This window comes from Haliaeetus albicilla, chromosome 1 (assembly GCF_947461875.1).
Source record: "Haliaeetus albicilla chromosome 1, bHalAlb1.1, whole genome shotgun sequence".
NCBI classification, from domain to species: domain Eukaryota; kingdom Metazoa; phylum Chordata; class Aves; order Accipitriformes; family Accipitridae; genus Haliaeetus; species Haliaeetus albicilla.
The window spans coordinates 40,111,881-40,128,364 of record NC_091483.1 but is presented as its reverse complement, the minus strand read 5'-3'; the positions used below and the strand labels follow the sequence as shown (position 1 = coordinate 40,128,364).

At 36.3% G+C, this 16,484-nt stretch overlaps 2 long non-coding RNA genes across 3 annotated transcripts in view; both read left to right on the top strand.

Moving 5' to 3' along the window:
- LOC138685906 (uncharacterized) overlaps positions 1-14,677 on the top strand; it is a 31,554-nt gene extending 16,877 nt beyond the window's left edge. The window contains exons 3-5 of one of the 2 annotated variants that reach the window (XR_011325297.1): positions 6,940-7,042; positions 10,330-10,449; positions 14,628-14,677. This is a non-coding gene — a long non-coding RNA (uncharacterized lncRNA). Of the gene's footprint in view, positions 1-6,939; positions 7,043-10,329; positions 11,370-14,627 lie in introns of those variants that run through there. The other variant, XR_011325296.1, reaches the window with a different exon arrangement.
- LOC138685908 (uncharacterized) lies at positions 13,045-13,645 on the top strand. Its single transcript, XR_011325298.1, has 2 exons — positions 13,045-13,371; positions 13,453-13,645. It is a non-coding gene; the product is annotated as an uncharacterized lncRNA (long non-coding RNA).
- Positions 14,678-16,484: the final 1,807 nt, after the last annotated feature.

Sequence of the window (16,484 nt, the reverse complement as noted above, 5' to 3'; positions counted from 1 at the left end):
GGGCATGTCACTTTTTACTTTCAAAAGACACCCCATATCAACCATAAAACATGGAAGTTAGACACATAATCTGCATGAGTGGATTGGGTTTTTTGGTGGGTAGAGGGGGGGTCATCTAATTTTTACCAGCCTTTGGGAGAATTAGAGAACTTCATGATTGTAATCTGAAAAATCCTGCTCGTTATCTATCATTTTATTAGCTCATTATATTACAAAGGACATGATATTTTTCTTACTGCATCTTTAAAAATATTTTCTTGAAGGAATAAGGCTATTCTAATATTATCCTTTATTATAATGTATCAAAATGGCTTGATGGACAACATGTGGTAGTTGAAAACAAATCCTTTAAGTAGCTAGGTATGCAAATAAAGTCATTAATATGAGATTAAACATGCATGTATATCTTTGGTATAGCTCTAGCGGACTAAAGGAGGATGAGATGACTAACCATCCCATTGTTGAAATGAAACTGTTCTTTTTCAATGCTTTTTTATTTCTTTCCCAATCACTTTTTTTCAAAGGTTTTGTTGTGTTTTCTTTTAAGCCCCCCCCCCCCCCACTTTGGTGGAGTGAGAGACTGGAGATGCAACCATTTTTGTTTGCTAAAACAGGTGATTTTTAAGCTAATGTTTATTGAGATATTTAATAAGATATTGTAGACTTTTTTTTCCTGTGATATTGCTGATGTAGATAATGATTTATTGTAGTTTGTACTTGGTTAACAAAATATTGTGCTCATTTTGGATGAAAATTAGTTTATAGACAACCAAGAGGCAGCCTTCTCAGGGTGGACATATGCCAATAACGTAATGGAGCACAGTGAACATTTAGGAAAAGTACTGAAAAATCTTTGTTATCTGGGATATTTCTAGAGACTGGGTTAGGAACTGACTTCTACCTATCAGCCTACCTTGTATACATCACCTATTGAAATCTCTACTTCTATTTAAAAAGTGGCCTGTAGTAGTTAAAGATGTTGTTACGGTGGTGGTTGTCAGCAGTCTTAAAGCCATGCAGAGACAGTCATGAAGCTCGTGCTCTGCTAAAGCTATTCTTTCAAGTTAAAAGAAGACAAAATCCCCAAACCCCCCAAATCAAAGCAAACCCCTTCCCCCATGACCAAGCAGAAAAAAAGATAGTGTTGCTTTTAAAATTCTTCAGAGTAAGAGATCATACATAAATCACTTTGCTTTTGAAAACAGTCTCAGAGGAATGCTTCCTATGAGAAATCCCTGAAGGAAAAAAAGGCTTTTTGTTTCAAACTGGAAAATAGTACTTGCAAAATGCAGTGGATCTGTCTATTCCCTAGCCAGCAGTTGCCAGCAGAGCTGCACACCCTACAAGTAAATCAGGTTCAAGAATTGTCTCCAGCCAAGCAAGGCAAATTCAGCCATAAAACTGGATTTCTTAGTGAATATTTTCTCTTATTTGTAATATAGTTCTCATCTGGGATTTCAGCTTTAGCATTCCTCCAGGGTGCAGCATCTTCACCAGTATTATACTGGTGTAGTATAAACATAAAAGAAAGAGTGCTGCACACTAAATTCATAATTCTGCTTCCACAGCACCAGAATGTTTTTAGGGGCCAGACTGTTCAAATAACCACCCTAGCTATACCAGGAGGGGAATTTTCCCATATTAACAATATTTTGCCTTCTAGTAACATTCTTATGCTGTGTAAACTTTTAAGTTTCTGTAAGTAGCTTTCTTACTTTTTCTTTCTTCCTTTTTTAAAATTTTTTTTCCCCCCAGTGTCTCTCTAGAGTTATACTATCTCCCTATATTCCTACTTATTGCTTGGCTACTACAAGAAACCATAGCTCATGGAACAACACTAACTCTATTGACTAGCCTAGTAGGTTATTTCTGAGTAGTCAGAAGATCATTTATTGCCATCCTTTGTTAACAGAGAGTAGCAGGAAGTCTAGTTTTAAGTACTTTTTTTTTTTTTTTTGGAAAGCCTAGACGGATGAGGAGGAGAAGGAAGGAACAATGGCTTGCCAAGTTCTTCCTGAGTTATTACCGAGTGTGAACACCTTGTTGTCATCTCAGAATGTGTCTCTACTTTAAAGTACAGCATGTATCTACTCCAATATTTAAAGCATCCTATTAAATTCCCAACAGTTTTGTCCAGAATAAGTCTCCATGGAGAGAGCACTAATCAAAAAGCCGGGGAGTGAACTCGGGCACTGGATCTTGATTGTTTGTATTGCAGATTGATAGTTTTTGCTCCCTTTGGTTTTGGGGTATTCCTGCTAGCTTTCTCTAAATGAACTTCTCCTGATAAGACTCTACCAGGTTTTTATTTTCTGTCTTCTACAGTCCCTCCCTACTGCCTCATCATGGTTTGTTATCTGAAACCTCCTCTACATGCTTCTATGTCAAATCCTCGGGCATGAAGCTCATAAATACTGCCACTTTCTTGCCATAAAAAGACCACTCAGGGTTGCAACAAGGCTGACTTTTAGAGATTTCAAAATGAAACTCCGTTCCTATCATGTACACACCAACAGCTGTCTCTTAGGGCCAAAGTAGCAAAACAAGCAGATCAGAGGTCCCCCTTTGTACCACTTGTCCTCAAGTTCAGTCATTGCTCCTGGGATCAGATGGTCTTTAACAAACTTCTGGTAGCAACAATGGCTAATGGCTTGTTCTGTAGATATAATTTGTGCAGCTGCACAGCTTTCTTAGAAGACGTAAGGAGTTAAAGGCTCCTTAAGTTATGCTTTGAGCTGATGACAGGGGTGCATAAAACACATTCATGTTGTACATCTTTATCTGATTGTTGAGAGATGAATAACAATATTACTCGTTGACAAACTAGTAGGCTCATTACTAGTTGTTTTATTATGGTATTTGAATGACCACGTCCATCAGTCCAGAAGAATGTAAGAGTCTTCTGTGTAAACATAATTCTAATAGCAGGTGTAAGCTTTAGCACCTGGTAGGTCTGCACGTCATGTACTAGGTGTCCTAGGAAATTCTGTGTGATTTTATTCTGTATCTTTGATTCATCATAAAAAAAAAAAATATTAAAGGGTAACAAGCATCTTGGTATAAGTGACTAGTATTTAGTATTCTGTATTAGATAAAAAAGTCCTTTTTTAAAATATATATTTCAGAAAATAATAGAAGTGTGATATTTATATAAAGCTTTTCAAGGCATGGGATTGCCAAAGAACCTTAGTTTGCAACCAGAAGTATATTGAAATAGATGTACTTTTGGTGTGAAGTGCCCTCTGCCAGCAGAAACTACAGCAGAGAAGCTGAACACAATATAACATAACATGAAATGGAGACTATCTATACAACTAGAGCTACAAAGCAAGGCCATTACCCAAGTAGATTTTGACTGAGGCCACTGGGCACAGTAACTATACAGTTTTGAGAGAGTAATGACCAGTGATACAGTAAATTAAATTTTGTGGCCCCAATAACTGCACTCAAATATAATTTTAATTAAAGTATAGATTTGAACTCAGTATTTCCTTGGAGACCTTATAGCCATCGTATCTAAGGTCAAACCACCTTAGCATGTGAACGATAATTTGTCTCGTTGCTGCAACAGGATGTAAACATTTTGCCAATTACCTGTTCCTGGAAAGGATGAAAAGCTAGTAATTAAAGAGGAAAAGAAGCTCTTGATTGCCTCTCAAAGCACTAAGAGGAGAAAATGCCTCTTGAAAGCATTTAAAGGCTAAGTGTTAATGTGTTAAGGGACCATTCATTTTTAATTAGGTTATAACACATGGGATGTTGTATATCAGACATCACTGATTCCTAAATGCTAATAATTATACAGTTTGCATTCACAGAGTACATAGTAAGGAAGAGACAGCTTAGTTTGCAGTTAGGGTCTGTTTTTTGTTTGCTCAACTAATGGTTCCATCCAAATCTGATGTTTTCCATTCACTAATCAATATAAAGAAAAATGTATTCCATATACAATAGCTGGGTTTCAGGATTAAATTTCCACATTCACAAACAGTTTCTGCTTTCTCTGAGGGCATACTATATGCAATTGCTAAATAGAATAATTTTTTGAATTTGTTTACCACATTACCCTCTGACTGTTATTGTTTGAAAATGTCTGCATGAGATATTAATGCAATATTTGTATAGTATACAAATCAGAATGTCTTTAACACACAGTTAACTGCACAGACATATTCTGTAGCATATCTATTAATCCATTCTGAGATTATACCTGTTAAGTCTTATCTAAGTAAATTCTATTTGATTTATTTTCATAGAGCAATTTGTACAGGGAATCAACATAGTTCCTCATTCTAAGCTACCGCCTGGGAACAAATAATTACTGAAAAAGGCTTGTCTCAGGGATGATATATGGGAATCATTAAGCATGCTAATGAGAAAAGCATGAGGAAGTCGAAGTATACTTCTGCAATTGAAGAACAGTGGAACACAGGTCAGTCAAAAGAAAATGGAAGGGGTTTTGCGTTCAGGTAGATGGACTGTGTGCTACATCATTGGCTTAATCAATACCAGCTATGTAGGAAGTAAGGCCAATGCACTTACCTAATTAGCCTTGAAGATGAGATGGAGACAGAAGCAGCAGATGTGTGTTGGTAAGGTAGAGAATTCTCCTGCCCTTTATCTTGATGTAAATCAGAGCAGCTAAAGTCAGCAAATTTGAAACCTTTTCAAATGTCATATGAGAAGAAAATCTGACCTTAATATTTTGTCTCCTCTTCAATGCTAAAAAAACTTGCCATGGCTCCAACTGCATCCTTGTCCTCTCGTACAGCTTTGTCCCAGCAGTTGTGCATCGGCATGTTCTAAACTTCAGAACAATCCCTTTCCTTTATGGAGGGTGGACAGCAGCATCTGGCTTTTCGTAAACTTGAGATTTTGGAGAATTCAGCCCACCCTGACTTCTGTCTAATAATATTTTCTTGCTTTATGCAACAGTGGTGCCTGCAACTCCATAATTAAAACAGTTATTTCAGAGGTGGTCTTCTCTTTCAGATGTTGATTACTTTGTATGAAATGGCATTTATGAATTGGCGACCTCTATCCAAAGCTCCTTGTTTTGGAAATAAGATCAGAGAGATTTATACATCTCTCAAAGACTTAACTTACATATCGTTCTGTAAATAAAAATAAGTTGATGTATTTTAATCAGAATTCCAATCTTAATAATGCCTGAAAGATTTGAAATATTTCAAAATGGCACCTAAACTGTAGGGAAAAAGATGTTTTATTCAAATGCTGCACATAGGACTAACCTGTAATTCCTAGTAAATCCTGGTGATAGGAAATATCAGTGGGAGAGGAGTAATATCAGAATTCCACAGTCATTGCTTAAAAATTTTGAATTTTAAAATACATACTAATTATTAGTAAAATAACCATATATAATAATTTCACTTGAAACCCCACAATATTTGCAGGAGGTTCTTAGTATTTTTTAATATGATTTTATTTCATATTACATACAAGAATACTTCTGCCTTAACTAGCACCTTTAAAATCAATGAATTTGCTGAAATTTTCTCTCCAGGGGTCAAGAATGTTCATGTTTTGTGAGAAATGTCCTGTGATTATTGGTACCAAAATCTTCTGAAAGACCTGGTTGATATATGTATCAGATAATGACAAAGATTTCTCATTTAATGGCAATGAAAAATCTATACAGATTTATTTCTTCAAGCAGTCTTGGAATTTAAACATGATATGAGTCACTTGTGTGTGATCATTGATGATTGCTTTAAAATTGGATTTTTATACTTCTGGTTGATTCTTTTATTTCCCTGTTGGAGAATGACTGTCTCCATCTCTCCTTATAATTCAATTTGATCTCATATCTTAGTATAAACATGTGTATATATGTCATCCAAACATAGCCACTGAAATTGTACCTGGATAACTTCTAAAATATGAGTCAAAAAGTTTGTATGAATTTAAAATAAATTATAGCATTAATCAACATATATTTATGAGATACTGATGAACTTAGTCATTTCAAGAAAGAAGAGTGAAAACCAGGTTAGCAGAAGAACCCCTTTTTCTTCCTCTGTAAAGCATCCTTGACCTAACAACAACCATCTAGTAGCAATACAGTGCAAGATTTTTTTCTGGAATGAAAAGCTGTTCCACTGATTGCAATAGATTTCAATTTACCAAATAAAAAATACATTCTGATCAGTTTTTAAAAGCAAACTAGCTATAAAGACACAAACTTATGGTTATTTGATTTAGGTCATCATTACTCAGATTAATACTATACAATCCGACATTTGTAGAGAAAGTCCCGACAGAGTTCACAGTTACACAGTAAATGTGAAAGCTTATGCAGCTGCCTTTTTTCATTAGACATCAGATATAACAGCTCTTCCTTAGTTTGCTCAAAATGCTTCGCTTGTTCAAAATACCAGTCCACAGACTTCCAGTTTCCATTTAGTGATTTATTAATTCCTGTTAATACCTTGTCCTATTTACTAAATAAATTTCCCATCTCTTTCAGTATATGTAACTGTTCCTGCTAACTGATTTACACAGAAAAGTTTGAGGCCTGATGCAGATGTCTCATTGACCAAGTTAACTGAATTCCTCCAGATTTACCTCAATGTGAACTAAGAATTAACCTTTTCTCTCTTAACTGTCTCACCACTAGGGGAAACCTTTCATGAACTTGTCAGATTCACTGCCACTGTCAAGATAACAAAAGATGTAGTCTTGTTTAGTGGCTATATCAGATGTCCAAAAATCTCAAAAATTACAAACTTTTCTCAAAAGTCTTTGTTATAAAACATTAACTGAATGCTTTATACCAGTTGGTGTAAAGATCAGCCTTAATAAAAGGAAGCTAAATTATATTATATACTGTTCTATTTCTAGAATTTTCACTGATACTTAAAGGAAATGCACAACAATCAGAGTAAGACTTTTTTTTTTTTTTCCCTCTTGTCATAGGAGAAAATAAATTTGAACTGTTCTACGGATGTCTTCCTGATGCAGTGATGCAGTTACTGTCCTTCTTTCCCATCTGCCTTGTAAACTGAAAGTGCCAGAGTAAGTGTTCCACTTTGTTTTATTTAATGGTCTCTGCAAGTACCGAAAACGTTTATTAACCAGATCTGGTAGATGCAAACACCAAAACCATTCTAATCAAACCAGCAAAAGTTCAAACAAGACAGAAAAAAGCCAAAATATTCATTGCAACAGGCTGAAGTACCTATCAAGAACATCTTGGTTGTATAGAGCTGAGGAAGAAGACTCATGCAGCTGAGCAGCATGTTCACACTATTGCTCCTGATGCTGCCAGCTCTGTGGCTCATAACAGCTGCTACAGAACATCAAATTCCTTTGCGCTTGATGCCACCTCATACTGTGTTACAGCAGGCTCACACTGGATCTTCACAGTCCAAAATGAGCAAAATCAATCTCAATTCCCAAATAGCCAGAATTACTAGAGCAGAAAGTGATTAAATTCTGCCTGGTGCTCTGTGATGGGGCTGGAGTCTCGAGAGGACACTGGGGACGGAAATTAGACAGACATTTGTAATATGACAGTATACTACTTTGTTGTTGACCCACTTCCTCCTGGCAACAGTTCAACTAAAGTTAAACTTAATTAAAGGCAGTGGAATTTGCAGCTGTATTTGCTATATGTACTTAGCTGAGCTAGAACGGCTGCTGCCCTGGGGTGCTGGGGGAGAGCAGAGATACCACAGGTGAAGAAGGGGTGTTTGCATTATTACCTATGTGAAGATTTTAAAGGTGAACTGCCTTATACTCCCTTTAATTGCTTACAAGGGAGATCTTGTGAGAACTTTTGCCTTTTTCTGAAGCCATAAAAACACCCTGCAACAGCTGGATTACTATACAGGGTAAGGTTAAGCATATAAGAGGTTTTGGCCAGTGTGGTAAAGCCAGTCAGAATGTCACTGGTGGAAAAGGGCAAATCTGTAAATGCTGATTCTCCAAGGCTGAAATGGTTTATAGCAACATCTTCAGTTTGACAAAGGTTTTTTGAAACACATTCAGTTCGGAGGGCAATCTGACTGCTGTCTTTTGATTTTATTTTTTGTTGTTTTGTTTTGTTTTCTTGTTTAGCTGCTCTTCTGGGTTTTTTTTGCTCACCCCTCTCCTGTCTGCTTGGAGAACTGCACAAGAGCCCTGAAGTGGATAGCTTTGCTACATGGGTTGAGGATCTCCCTTGAAATGCTAGGATGGCAGCTGTCAGTACATATTTTTGTTTTGGGAACTTTATGTCCCAGGTCTCAGCCCCTTTAGCCTCTTGTAGTTGTTCAGACAGATCTTTTCAGGCAGATCTGTAAAGTATCTGCTTTAAAACTATCCTGCTTTTAAAAGTGCCAGCTCCTCCTCTCCGTAGGCACCTTTGTCTGAGGGGCTGGGATTGCAATCCCAGGGTGATTGCTTCCACTGGCATAACAACTATTTTCAGTTTATACCTGAAATGTGCACTACCTGGTATTCATGAGGTGGTGACAGGGGGAAGGGGCTGGTTCACAGGCTCTTTTCTGTTCAGTTTTCTCTGTCTCCTTGCACTTCTCAAAATTCCCTTTTCTTTTTGATGTCAGAAATTCTTCACTATGAGGGTGGTGAGACACTTGTAACAGGCTGCCCAGAGAAGCTGTGGATGCCCCATCCCTGGAAGTGTTCAAGGCCAGGTTGGATGGGGCTTTGAGCAACCTGATCTAGTGAAAAATGTCCCTGCCCATCCCAAGGGGCTGGACTAGATGACCTTTAAAGGTCCCTTCCAAGCCAAACCATTCTGTGAATATCTATTTCTTTAGCTCACTTTATACATTTCCTTATACAGACAGCTTCATTAAATACATATTTTACTGTATGGTAAACTGCTTTGAGGAACATTTATACCCTTTCCCAGTGTCTGGTGATAATCATGTTTATAATGACTTTACTATTATTGTGGTACATCTGTACAAATAGTTCTGTTAACTTTCCTCCTAGGTCTGATATTTTCATCAAAAAAAGCTTACATTTTTTCTATATAATGTTTTTGTTTTACAACACTTGCATTTTTCAGGTTTATCTGGAGTCTCTGGCTATGGTCATCTTCCACACTAATTTTTAATAACAGTATTGTTCAATTAGAGAGGGGGGGAAAAATGAGAAAAAGAAAATTGTATGTTTCTGGTGAAATATTTGACAACAAAACAATGCAGTCAAATACAGAGAAAAATACAGTTATCTAAGAATGGTTGTGCATACATAGACATCTTGTTTGTTTTCCTTTTGTCGTCACCCTGACCTCTGCCCCACACATGCTCCAGCTATTTTGATAGAAAAGACTATCAGCTAATACCTCTTCCTTTTTAAAAATGTGGGAAATAGCTTTTTTTAGAGATTCATCTGATTATATCCATAAATGGTATCTTTTCCTACAGTATTCAAGGCGTTTGTTTTGTGTCTCTGTCTGCCTTGTGATTCCCAGAAGGTGGTGCATATGCAGATCTCTGTTTAGATTTCCTTGTATTCTTACATTATAGGATGTACTCAGTAAATTGTTTTGGGGATGAGTCTGAGAAAGTTTTGAGAAAGTTTTAAGAAATTCTGGGGACATGCCTCCTCATGCATCCAAGCCAGAGCAGGAGGTGGAAAGGGGAAAGGAGGTGTCTGCTGAGCAGTAAATAAGTGATGTATCTCTGTGGGACTGCAGTGGCAATGACAGCACAGAGCTTCTCAGTGGCAATTTGCACCAGCCAGCTCTGTTGGTTCAGGCCAAGCTACCTGTGGCATATTTCCCTTGTTTTTCTCTTGCAGAGATAGAAGCTTAGAAATTTGGGAATTCTGCCTTGAACATATGCTTTTGTCTTAGAGGGGAAGTGGTGTAGACCCTGGGAGCTCCAGGACCTCTGCTGCTGAACAGCCCCAGCAGCCATGGCTCTGGCTTGTTCAGTGCCTTGGGTCTCTGTTAAATACTTGTGGCAAACGACCTGGCCTTCTCCAGCTGCTGGAAATCTCCTGGGATTTTCACAGGGTCAGGGGCAAGAAGTAGATCTCCAGCACAGGATAACACTTGTCTCATCTTGGTCTGAGAAAACTAAAGTAAAATAATTTACCTATTGCCCTGCATTTCCAGTTTCTATTCCTTTTTCTGTGGAAATTTGAGATCCTAGTTTTCATCCTTAACCTGTACATAAAAGGCAATTTTTAATGTTAGAAAATTCAGTATTAACCCACATTCTTTTCCCCTTTTCTCTTGGTTGCCAACAGCTAGTAGCTGATTAAAAAGGCTCAGAAGCATCTTCAGAAACAAATTAACCTCCCCAGTCAAACATATCTGTCTCTCACAGATGCGATTAAAAAGAAAAGGAATACCTCTATGTATATTTCCTCTTACCTATGATGTATTATCAAAGCAATGATGTTCTGTTTTTGGAGTGAAGTAGAAAAAGTGAAGAATTACAGAGCAGGACACCTGTTCTTAAAGTAGTAAGTACTTTTCCTTGTATGTCCTTCAGCTGACATTTTAATCTTTCCCGACAAGCTTTGATAACCTCCATTCAAACCAGTTGCTTCCATCTCCGATCAGGAGAGGGAAACAGCTTGTCGGTGTCTTTCTGCCTCTGTAATGTCTTATCAGCAGCTCTCACACATACAGCTGCTGAATACAATTTGACCACTTTTTGGATACTCTGCTTTCTGTGAGACACTGTTCCTTTAAAATGTCTTCCATGCTCAGAACAAGTAGTTCTGAACCCTTTAATTAACTTTTTCTTTCTTCTTTGATGTTGCTTTAAAGCAGATTTGCTCCTCAGGTTCATAGTAGCTGCTTCACAAAAATAACAGTTTTTACCAATTTCACTTACCAGCTCTCCATACTTGCATGGGCTGCCAAGGCCTCCCTGGGGCTGTGAACCCTCAACCTTTAAATTTCACATGGCTCGCTACCTTGACTACTTAGACTGTCAAAGGAGCTGTGTTCAAAAGCTACAGAAATCAGGACCTAGTCATTTAAAGAAAATGATTTGGAGAGTGCAATTTATCACTGTCTGCTTTTACATTTGAATTCGTTGAAAGACAACATGCAGTGTAAGTACAAAGTTACACAAATGACTTCTCTTAACAATGGTATTGTGGGCTGAGTAACAGTAGAGGGACTTTTGCAGAGAAAGAAAAGCATATTATTGTTATCGTTACTTGAATCTCTGTAATGAATGACTCAGACTTGCTTTGCATTCTTTCATAGAGTATCTCAATGTATAGATGGTAGGAGGTTGATTTTATTTGTGTCTAACCTCAATTTTCCTATGTTCTGGTGTATCTAAGAGAATAACCTACAGTTACATTCTATAGAATTGTGAAGGAGGGAAACATTCCAGAATGTAATGTGATTAGATGAAAACAATTTACTTTTAAATGTTACAGGAGAATTAGAATAATTAGTCTGACTCTTTATTTGTTTTATGTGAGTAGAAAAATTTTAAAATGATTAAATATTTGCCTATATCTGGCTTTACATATAGCAGATGCATATGTACCATACACTTCTTGTACAGATTTATTATACTGGGATGGATATCTTTGGATACTGTATAATGTATATTTTAGGGGTTGGGCAAGCATGGAGATCTCAAGGAGAAATTGCTGCATAAAAGGAAACACAACAAAGTTGTTGAGTTCAGGTATGCAAGCTGTCTGTAGGTTTGCAATAAACAGTTTTTCAACATCTTTTCAAGACGGATACCACCTTTTCATCATTTTTAAAGGGAGACTTAAGAGACCTGTATTTCTCAGCAGATGAGTTTCAAGGTGAACTGAAAGGAGAAAGAAGCTGTGAAATGTCACACAGAAATTGTCACTGTTTTTTTTTTCCCCAAGCGCTCTTCCACTGATGCATTTTTAATACTACTTTCAGAGTGGGTGAATACATTATTTCAATGTGTGTTAACCTCAAGAAACTGAAAAACAATGAGGCAAACTGTTTATTACGGACAAGCTAATTGCATGACTTATGACATTTGCCATCATCACATCAGATTTAGATTGAGTTGTCAATGACAATATCTAGCCTAGAAGAGTTATCCTTTTTGTTCTCTTTTCTGCTCTGCTGAAAAGTGTTAGCTCACTGAAATTATATGGGTGTTCTGTGAAAAGGTCTTAAAATTGAAAAATGGAACCGAAAAGTACTGCTGGGTGCTCACTTCAGTGTTTATACTCCTTTAGTTTTATCACTTTTTCCAAAGGAAGAAACCACATACCTGTCAGGGCTTGTTGAATGAAAAGTAAGTAAGCTGTTACCACTCTCTCAGTGACTTATTCCTTTGTGAGTTGATATACATGTTTTCAGTTTATGAATGTGCATTCTCTTAAGGAATAGGCAAAATATTATGTCTGCTTTTTTTTTTTTCTACCCACTGCTGGTGTGATTTTTTTGTAGAATTTTTAAAATTAAGTTAATTTTTTCTTCTTATTTTTGTTTCCCATTTTATGAGATACACTTTCTTATGAGAGGTTTAACAGGAGCTGAAGTTCACATTTCCCTAAACCTATCACTAAAAAAAAGAAACAAAGCGTTTTGTTAGAGTAGTGGGCAAAAATTATTTTATGTACATTTTGAAATTTACACCTTGTAATTTATGCAAGGATAGTTAGAAAAGCTCTCAACTATTGTTTATAAAGAGGAGCTGCCAGCATAATCACTCTTTAAGACTCTTTAAGGAAAATAAACCTTAACAAATCTAATCCGAAGTGAAAGATAGGCTACATATAAATAGTTGTCTAGATCATCACAATCCAGACCTGGTTGTCTCAGGCAACAGCTTCATTCAGCGCATTTGCTTCACTGATTTGCAAGGTTTGTTTCTTACCAATGAACTGCACTCCCAGTCATTGTAGTCTGGTTTTACAGCAGTTAATTTATGGGAAGGATGGAAAGGTTAGAAGGTTGTCACTGACACGCTCTAACATCTTTGATCAGCCCCAAGTATTATTCAAGAGGCAAGACTATAGCACCAGCACTTGCTGTTGAACTGAAATAATGTTTAAGTTAAAAGAACTTATGCTGACTAAAGAGTAGGAGGGCAGTCAAACCTAGCTATTTTTCCAAGCAATTTCACTTAGGCCTCAGCTTTTCTGTGTGCATTATTTAACTCCCCAGTAATGTATCACATTTGAACACATGCACATGATTATTTTCACGATAATTTGCAAATAGGAGGATGAGTCTAAATGCACAGATTCATATAGATACGCATGCAGCACAAAATTACACCTGAGAAATGGGAATTAAGTGTTGAATATTTTTTTTCCATTTCATACCCCTAGTTTCTGTTCCAGTATGGTTTTTTTGATATCTGTTTTGGATGATTAACTGTCTCCAAGTGAAAGTTGATACCTACTTTATAAAGAGGGGTAAGTGCAGCTGTAGGAGTCTATTTCTTTGTGGTGGTATGTATGCTGGTTTTGACAGCCTTTTCAAAACTGTATTTGCAGGAAGTTCTTGACAGAGCTGCTTCCCTTCTAGCATCCTTGCCTGAGGCACTTCCAAGCATCCTCAGACTCATTCAAAACATTGCCATCTTTTCTCCAGTCTGGCCTGAAACTTAGCAGGGAAATGTGTGTCAAAAGATGCTCTCATCATAATCCCTCCTTTGTATTCTATATAGAATAAAAGGATATAAATTGATTTGGTTCATTAACTGTAGGCTACAGACTATTTTTCTGCCCTAGTTATCTACCAGCCACAGTGAAAATATAATTAGCACAAACAGAAATTATGATTGTTGATTCTTTTGGCAGTAAAATATTACTCATAATGCTCATTTATTGTAATTACTATTAGTAACCATATCGATTCCCAGTATGCTTAAGGAACAACAGTGACAGTCAATATTGTGTGAGGTGCCATACAGAAAGTCATTGCAGAGAATCTGAACAGCGCTACAAACACACTGCCGTTAAAAAAGCCTGCAGTTGTTTATGACACAAATCACACTGGGGCTCATCTTTCTTAGCAGCAGGATTAACAATAGTGTTTATGTGCAATGTTTCTGGAGAAGCTGTTGCTGTTTGTCATTAATACTTCTTTACTTTCACTTACAGTATGACAAGAGCGTCGACAGTTTTGGTAATTTTCTCTGATAAACTGTGTGAGTTGCACAAGGTTTACTGGCACATTTTTCTCCTCCTTTTCCTTCACTTTCACCTAAGAGCTTGAAAGTTCCAAAAAATATTCTAAAAATATATATGAAAAGATACGTATTCGCTGATTTTAATCAAACTGGCTAGTGAATGTGTAGCAAGATTAAGCAAAACACTTAACCATATGACACCCAGATGAAAACCATGCAGAATGTTAACAGGAGTTGCCTGTCTATGGACATATTTAATTATTTAGATGGTTCTACACTTGGTTTCCATGCATATCCCATGTACTTAAAACAGAAACAGCATAACAATCTCTCTCATCTCCTAACTTGCGAAAGAAATAGCTGGAATAGCTTATACAAAGACATTCTGTTTGGTTTGATTTGATTTTTTCATTTGCATTTGTTCTGGAAAGTGGATGTTTTCTGACTGATTGTGCGTACACATGAAGAACTGATTAGCAAAAAGTTATTACATTAACTTTGTTCTTAAAGTTATTTCTTTTTTTTTTCTAATTGTAGATCCCATGGAGTAGGGAAAAATTCCAGAGGATTTTTCTTTTTCCTCCCAGGTTAGTTTAATTTTCCAGTGTTATTTTGAAAGGACACACACACAAATTTTGAAACTTATTATAGACATTGTAAAACAAACTCTGAATTGAGCAAAGTCCTTGTTCAGAGGAGAGCTAGAGGATAGCTTATTCTTGATGAGCTCTAATGGCACACGTACACTGAATTTCCTGTTTCTTCAGTTTTTTTGAAAGGTGCAGTTCCTACATAAAAGGAATTGTTATAGAGGTACCACCTCTCCTTTCAGTGTTGGAGAGCTGATCCTCATTACTGATGTGAAGTACAATGAGATAGGTATGAAGATGCCTTGGATGTTCACTCACTATTAGAAAACCAGGCTACTTGACAATGAGAGAACCTGGTCCTCAGCCTGTTTCTATTACTCTGAATACATTGATATATATGTTTACTCCAGTTCAGTTATTGGAACATGGATGCACCTAATAGGAAATAGGTGATTTTTAGAGATGAATAAGTATTTATGAAGATTACTAAATGCCTTTTACTGAGCATTTGCTTCTGCTCATTGATGTATATACATGATCTTAGTCTATGACAGCATGTATTCAAAAGTGATAATGAATTTTATTATCATATGTATCTGTAAAACTAAAGAACTACTGAATTGTGGTAATCTGAAGGTAAGAACTGATCCCACTCCTGTAAAAACATTTTGTTAAAATTATATGTTACATGAGTACCTGCAAGCAGACCCACAATAGAAGTCAGGCTGTAATGAGAAAAGTTATAGCTTATTCCTATTTAAAAACTGTCTTTTTTTTTTTTTCCTCTGGGAGATAGATTTATTCTATATATACAGTTGCAGAGTCTGTAAACTACAGAGACATTCAGGGAGTTGTATTTCATCATCAGGTTCATCAATTTCTAATGCAGTAACTTTTTTTTTTTTAATACATACATAGGGTTAATAAAGTAAGTCTAACAATTGACTTTTAGATAGGTTCAAGTCCATCTGCCTTTAATTATGTCTGGAAATTTGCTTTCAATTCTTGCTCTGAAAGAAACCATGGAGTCAGATGCAGTGCTTCCAGGTCTTGAAATTATATTAATATGAAAGAGTTGTTAACACACTCCGAAGTATATTCCAACTTAATAATATGCATTTCTTAGGAAGATAATCATGTTCCAATTTGTCTAGAACAGAAAATAAAATATCGTAGAAGCAGTTGCTATATATGTCAAAACTGTTCCTCTGAGCCTTTTGTTCATTGTTATATATATTTTCCTCATCTATAGTTGAAAATTTGTAATAATAGTTTGTGGTGTGGTACAAATGAAGATAATGTATTTCTTAGCATTATAGATCCTAACTGCGACAAAGCAGAAGACTCTCACAAATGTACTGTCTAGCTGTGCAGTAATGACAGAGCAAAATATTCAGAGACATCTGTTATAAAGAATTATTTTCTCTAACCTTTGAGATAAAGGTAAACCTTTATAGTCATTACTACAAGAAACTGAGCTAAAGCAGCAATTGCCAGCTTATTCAGAGTTTTCTGTCTTCTGAGTTATTTTGTCTTTGCTGTCATGTATCTATCCTATCTTGTATTAGGGACATTTTATTATGAAAAAATTCTTAACTACTCATTTATCTGTATTTTATTCTTGCATGGTTGTTTCCCTGATCATTTTGTATGTGAAGTATAGCTGGCTTCTCATAGAAAATTTTGAAAACATTCTCCAATATCTAGTGACATTTTGGATAGTCTCAGATGCCAAACTGAAGCCAAACTCCCAGATTGAGCATCCACTTTGATTTATATTATTGTATCTTATTAGAATTTATTA